Raw genomic sequence first — 6,408 nt, forward strand, 5'->3', positions numbered from 1 at the left:
TGTCCTCACGAGTTTTCATAAATTATAAATTACCTTAAACTTAAACTACATTTTTGGCAGATGAAAGCTTTAACTTTTAACCGTCGTCATCTGTTTTATATTATAGTTTACTTCATTTAATATTATGTGGATCACATTTGAATTTGAATTTATTTATTGAATTAGGACAATGCACATTAATCAAACTATCAGCAATATGCTTCAAAGTTAATATGCCAGAAACACCACAATAGCCAAATTTCTTCCGTAGTCCTCAAGCAGGTACTTAAAAAAAACATACAACAAATTTTACAATTACAGGACACTTCACAAGACTGTCCATTGGACAGCACGCAGACATGCTCACAAATAATTTTATATACAGAATGGACGCTTTTTCCCCCCAATAATGAATTGAAATAAACAAAAATATAAAGGCCACAAATTACCAAAGACATTGTCAGCAAAAAGTGCATATATTTTATATTCTATTATTATGTATTTCTTATTTATTTACTGGTCAATTATATTTTCTTATTTGATGAACATGAAGGCATTAATGCTGTTTCAAACCATTCTTGTGGTTACTGGCCTCTCAAATGAGGGCACCAGTAAGCATTAAGTTTAATATATTATGTGCCCCATGTAAAAAGTGAGATTTGTATTATCTTATTATTATATTTTATAATTTAAAAAGAGGGGTTGGATTGTTGTAACATTATTATGACCATAGTTCATTTAAAGATATGCTGTTATGACATGAGATCAATGGTGTAGTAGGTCTGTGTTTGGAGGACTCAGATAACTTCCAAACTAATGGCGGAGTGAGAGCTCTTGTGTTTCTTGTGGATCTCTAACTGTTTGGAGGCAGGGAGCTGGATGATGAAACCACCTTTCATGTCCTGATGTGTGGAGTCACGGAGCTTCGTCCTGTTGGTTCCACATGGTTTAAAATAAAGAAAGATATTGCCTAAAATTTAGACACAGTTTTGTTTGAACCTTTAAATAAATTATAACTGAAAAAAAGTTGCATGCCCACCGTGTTGCATCGCTTTTGTGAGACGTTTAATTACAGTCTGTGTCCATAAGGGGGCGATAACAGTCAAAGAGTCAAGGAACTTTGACGAGAGTTTAATCTTCATACATGCTATTAGCTGTGTACTTTGGTGTGTAGCACTGGCATGAAGAATGCTTCCAAAGCGTCAATTTGTGGGGTTTTTTGTGTTTTTAAATAATTTTCCTGATGAAAAAAGAAATAATACTTTTATTGTGATATGTCCTTTAATTCAAAACTGAAAAAAATCAAATAAATAATCTTTATTTACAAACCATAATGAAGACAAGCATTCATCCTCTGAGATATGATGTATTAAATCATGAAACCTTCATAGCACTTAGATTTTGTAGCATAATATTTTAGTATGGAGTCTGTCTTACAGTATCACAGGTTGAGAAAGAGTGAGAAGTTCTTTGCGCATTAGAATATGAACTATAACTGCATTTACTAGCCGTAAAGATAATAAGATAACAGCTTCCAGAGTTTTAAAGCACTAATAAATATCCCCACATTTGTCATTGACATTTTGTCAATAAAAAAACATCCATGCTGAAGAACACAGGGCCTTTGTATTTCAGAATTTAGAGAAGCATCTAAAGTTAATTCATGAAATCAATAAAGTATGTGTGACATTCTCTGGTTAAAGTTTCTGTTTATTAATAAACTGGAGACCAAGTGATTAAAACAGAACTTAAAGTAAAGTCATTTTCAGAAAAATGAACCCAATGATTTATTGTTTTATGAGGTATTATTAGATTTATTGATTATAACATTGTAAATAAAGATTCATTAATGTGTAAGCAGCATTTTATTGTTGTAGTTACTCGAGGTGGAGCTCCTTAGAACTGCAGTTGGTGATAATCCGAGGCCTCCCAACCTACAGATTCAGAGGCCCAAAAAGATTTTCGGGGCTTTTTCCTCTAATATTTGCTTCTTCTTTTTTTTATGGATAATTTACCATGTTTGGGCCTCCAACAATCATTTAAAGTAAACCATGTTAGATCAAGTTTAGAGGGGAAATCTCCATCTGTGGAACTGAGCCTTTTTAATGCATTACAACCACTACGGCAAACAGAGATCTGGAAGCCATTTCGAACTATTTAAATTGTACTAACAATGTTTTGAGAAATTACATAATTCAATAATTAAATTAGCAGAGGGAAAAGAAGAAGATGATCCACCAAGTTCCCTAGAAATACCTGTAATCCTTTGTGAATTCCATCTGCTCAAGCGAATCTGTTCCATCTCAGCAATAGAAAGCATCTCTTGAGCCACCTCTTGAAACACGGGGACACTGGAGGCTTCTAGTTTAGTAATATATATATTTTTGGTTGCAACCATACCTGTATTAAGAGTCTGTTTTAGATGGGGGATAAAGAGCCTTGTCCTGTCAGAGCAGCCAAATAATATTCTGGCTGAATGTTCATTTCATATTGTTTGGAAAACCACTAAAATATGTCACTCCAGAATTCCAGAATAAGTGTGATAGTGATCCTTCTGCAGTACCACGTCTGTCACACACGGGGAGGCTGATTCAAATATCTTACATAGCTTAGTTTTAGAGTTACACAGTCTATGTGTAACTCTAAGACTAAGCTATGTCTATGTGTAACAGTCTATGTGTAACTCTAAGACTAAGCTATGTCTATGTGTAACAGTCTATGTGTAACTCTAAATACAATCAGTCTATAATTGATAAAACAGCTCTTTATACTGGGCACTGGTGGTTTAATCTAACCTTCAACATTGCATAATGTTTTATAAGCTTGTCATATGATTTTATGTTAAACCTGAGTAACACTAAAGCTGTCAATTAAATGTGGTGCAGTTAAAGTACAATATGTTCTGATATGTAGAGCACTAAAGGTATAAAGATAAAGTAAATGGAAATACCCACCTCAAACTTTCATCTGCTGTTGCCGTTGTGCTTGGTGTTCAGCAATCCCTGCCTGTACTTATGTGTCAGCAAGAGAGTCAGATAACGGTACCAGAATGAATACAAGTTATAGTCATACGTCAGTCCCTCCAGGAAGTTGCGATGTTGCGTTCCTGCAAATTCATGCAATTTAGTTTTTATACATTTTATTAGGAGCCCTGACTCCGATAATTGAACAGAAGTGATGTCAGAAGACAAACAGCTCACTCAGCCAAAAGATAGGCTTTATTGGATCCATCCAATGTTCTCTGCTGCTTATCCTAATCAGGGCTGCAGGGTAGCTGGAGATGATCCCAGCTGTCATTGAGCGAGAGGCAGGGTTACACCTGGGCTGATCACCAGTCAGTCACAGGGCTGAGACATAGAGACAGACAACCTTTCACGCTCACATTCACTCCTACGGGCAATTTTAGAGTCACCAATGAACCTAACGAGCATGTCTTTGGACTATGGGAGGAATCCACGCATGCACGGGGAGAACATGCAAATTCCACACAGAAAGGCCCACTTAGTCTAAACCTGGATCGAACTAGGAACCTTGTAGCGACAGCGCTAACCACTGCACCACCGTGCAGCCCACAGTGGATGTGTAATGAGTTACAGAAAAAAAGCATAAAACATCACAACTTGCAGTGCAACAAGATGTGAAATCAGGCAAAAGTCTGCAAAATCCCGCAATGCCTTCACACTGAAAACACCATGGTACAACATCTTCATTCAGCGAGGTATAGCAATTTATAACAATTAACTTTCACTTGATAAGACTCCTTTTGATGACAAGAAGGATTGCAGGATTATAAGTGTCTGGAAAAAAAGCAGAAATAGAAAAAAGAACACAGTCTTGGGGCACATGCACTACAAATAATGCTGATGTATGTATTTTTGTGTGTGTGAAAGGAATTATTATTTTCCACAGATACCAGTCTCTTCTTTAATAACCACATCCCTCTGAGTCCAGAACAACTTGATGATTTCGGAGCACATGATGAAGGACTCAATGAGTCACAGGTGTTGGGAAATTTTACAGCGCTGTTTTGTATAGTGGGGCAGAAATACACATTGTTTATTGCTCCTTGAAAGAGAAGTTGCTGAACATTGTTATCACAAGTGGTTTTCCTGCTTATTTAAGTCTGATGATCATTTCCTGCTTCCCCCGGGTGGAAGCGTTGGTGAAAGTGAATAGTTGATGATGGATTTGGAGACCATGGTAGCCACTTAAACCATGTTTATACTCACTGTGTCCTGCCCTGGCAACATGTATATTTATTTAATATGTATCTATTTCTCCATGTTTCTGCAGCAGTCATGTCTTCCACCATTGATGTAAAGTCTCAATGGCCCAATCCCAATCTCCACACTCACGGACTTTGAGGCACGTCTCCGCTAAGTGCATGCGTGCTTAGTGCTGTCCCACTGTCAGATCAGCAAGTGTGTGAGGGCTCTGATGCGGACTTTACCACATATCTGCTGACTTTCCTGTGGGATTTACCCAGGGTTCATAGCAGACTTGGTGACGTATACGAAATTGATTGTCCAGCCCCCCACTAAATGTAAACAAATGTTCGTACACTGAAGTAGTTCAATAAAGTTTGACCAAAAAATAACAATAAATGTAAATAATTCGAGCATGGACGGTGACGGGAACCGCAAATACAAATACAAAAAATATATACAAATGTATCAATTAAATATTCGCAAATGATTAACATCAATGCCTTTCTGACTTTTGATAGTTTGCTAAATAAAGCTTATCTTATCTTAAAATAAACACTGTAAGACACACATATACATGCTGCAGGTCGGCTTTTTTACTTACAAAATTTAATGGCCCATCTGGTTTCCAGGCAACGTGTGATGCCATGATGGTGCGTCCCATTCGTCATTATTATGCAGTTCTCAGACCCTCACTCACGCACTCACGCACTGGACGCCTGACGCTATTAAAGTCCGTGAGTGTTCGGTGCTTAGGCTTTAGGGTGGAGATTGGGATTGGGCCAATGCGGCGCCAGCATTGTCCCAGAGCGAGCACTTCCTGTTTCTTGTCCTCTCCTAACTACATTGTCATTATATTGTCACTGCTAAGTAATTCAGCAGACATGATCATAAATTTGCTGCCAGAAATAAGAAACAATGGTGAATGATTTCAGAGCACTGAGTTAAACTTGGTCGGTACGTCAGCAGCCTCTGCCTTTTTAATATCCAGTGTATTATCTTTAATACATGATGTTTATTTCGATATGACATATCATTTGAGACTGCAGGTACTGGATTTACTAGATTACTATATGATCAGATACAGCAGAATACGGTATGGAACAATACGATATGTTACCAGAGAGTATGATACGATAAGATACAAAATGATACGGCACGGTAGGGAACAGAACGAAGGATGCGGTACTGTGTGGAACGGAACGGAACGATAGAGTACGGTACAGAACAGAGCAGAACAATACGATATGTTACCAGAGAGTATGATAAGATACAAAATGATACGGTACGGTAGGGAACGGAATGAAGGATGCGGTACTGTGTGGAATGGAACGGAACGATAGGGTACGGTACGGAACAGAACAATATGATATGTTACCATAGAGTATGATACAAAATGATACGGTACGGTAGGCAATGGAACGGAACGAAGGATGCGGTACTGTATGGTACGGAAAGGAACGATAAGGTAAGGTACGTAACAGAACAGAACAATACGATATGTTTCCAGAGAGTATTAAAGACACGATATAAAGTGATACGGTACGGTAGGGAGCGTAACGAAGGATGCGGTACTGTACGGAACGATAGGGTATGGTACAGAACAGAACAATACGATATTTTGCCAAAGAATACAATACGATACGATATGAAATGATACAATACGATACGGTACAGAAGGATGTGGTACTGTACGGTACGCAACGAAGCGATAGGGTACGGTATAAAACGATACGGTAAGGTACGGAACAAAATGATGTTACCATAGAATCCGATATGATATGATACGAAATGATACACTACGATATGGAACGGAACGATATGGTACGGAACAACACGCTACAGTAAAGAACAGAACAGAACAATATGATATGTTACCATACAGTACCATACCATATAACACCATACAACATACTTTACGAAACACTACAATACAATACAACATTATATAGTTTATTGTCCATATGAGGACACTTTTCTTGGACATAAATTCTGCACACATATAACTGCCTCTAGATTAGTAACAATAAATAATAACTGCAAAATTAAGCTGTGTCCAAATGAAAATGAAATCGTTCTGGATGCATTTGACATTCTATTACAATTTTGGAATTACATTTTCATTATTATATTTGAATCATGATCTTATTAAAGATGCCTCCATATGTAACCATTAAATTGCAGCAGCATGTAACTATAACAGAAGCCTTTATTTATCTTTACT

This window comes from Semicossyphus pulcher, unplaced genomic scaffold (genome assembly GCF_022749685.1).
Source record: "Semicossyphus pulcher isolate SPU_LCO1_2020_fin unplaced genomic scaffold, fSemPul1.0.p SCAF_20, whole genome shotgun sequence".
Lineage (NCBI taxonomy): Eukaryota > Metazoa > Chordata > Actinopteri > Labriformes > Labridae > Semicossyphus > Semicossyphus pulcher.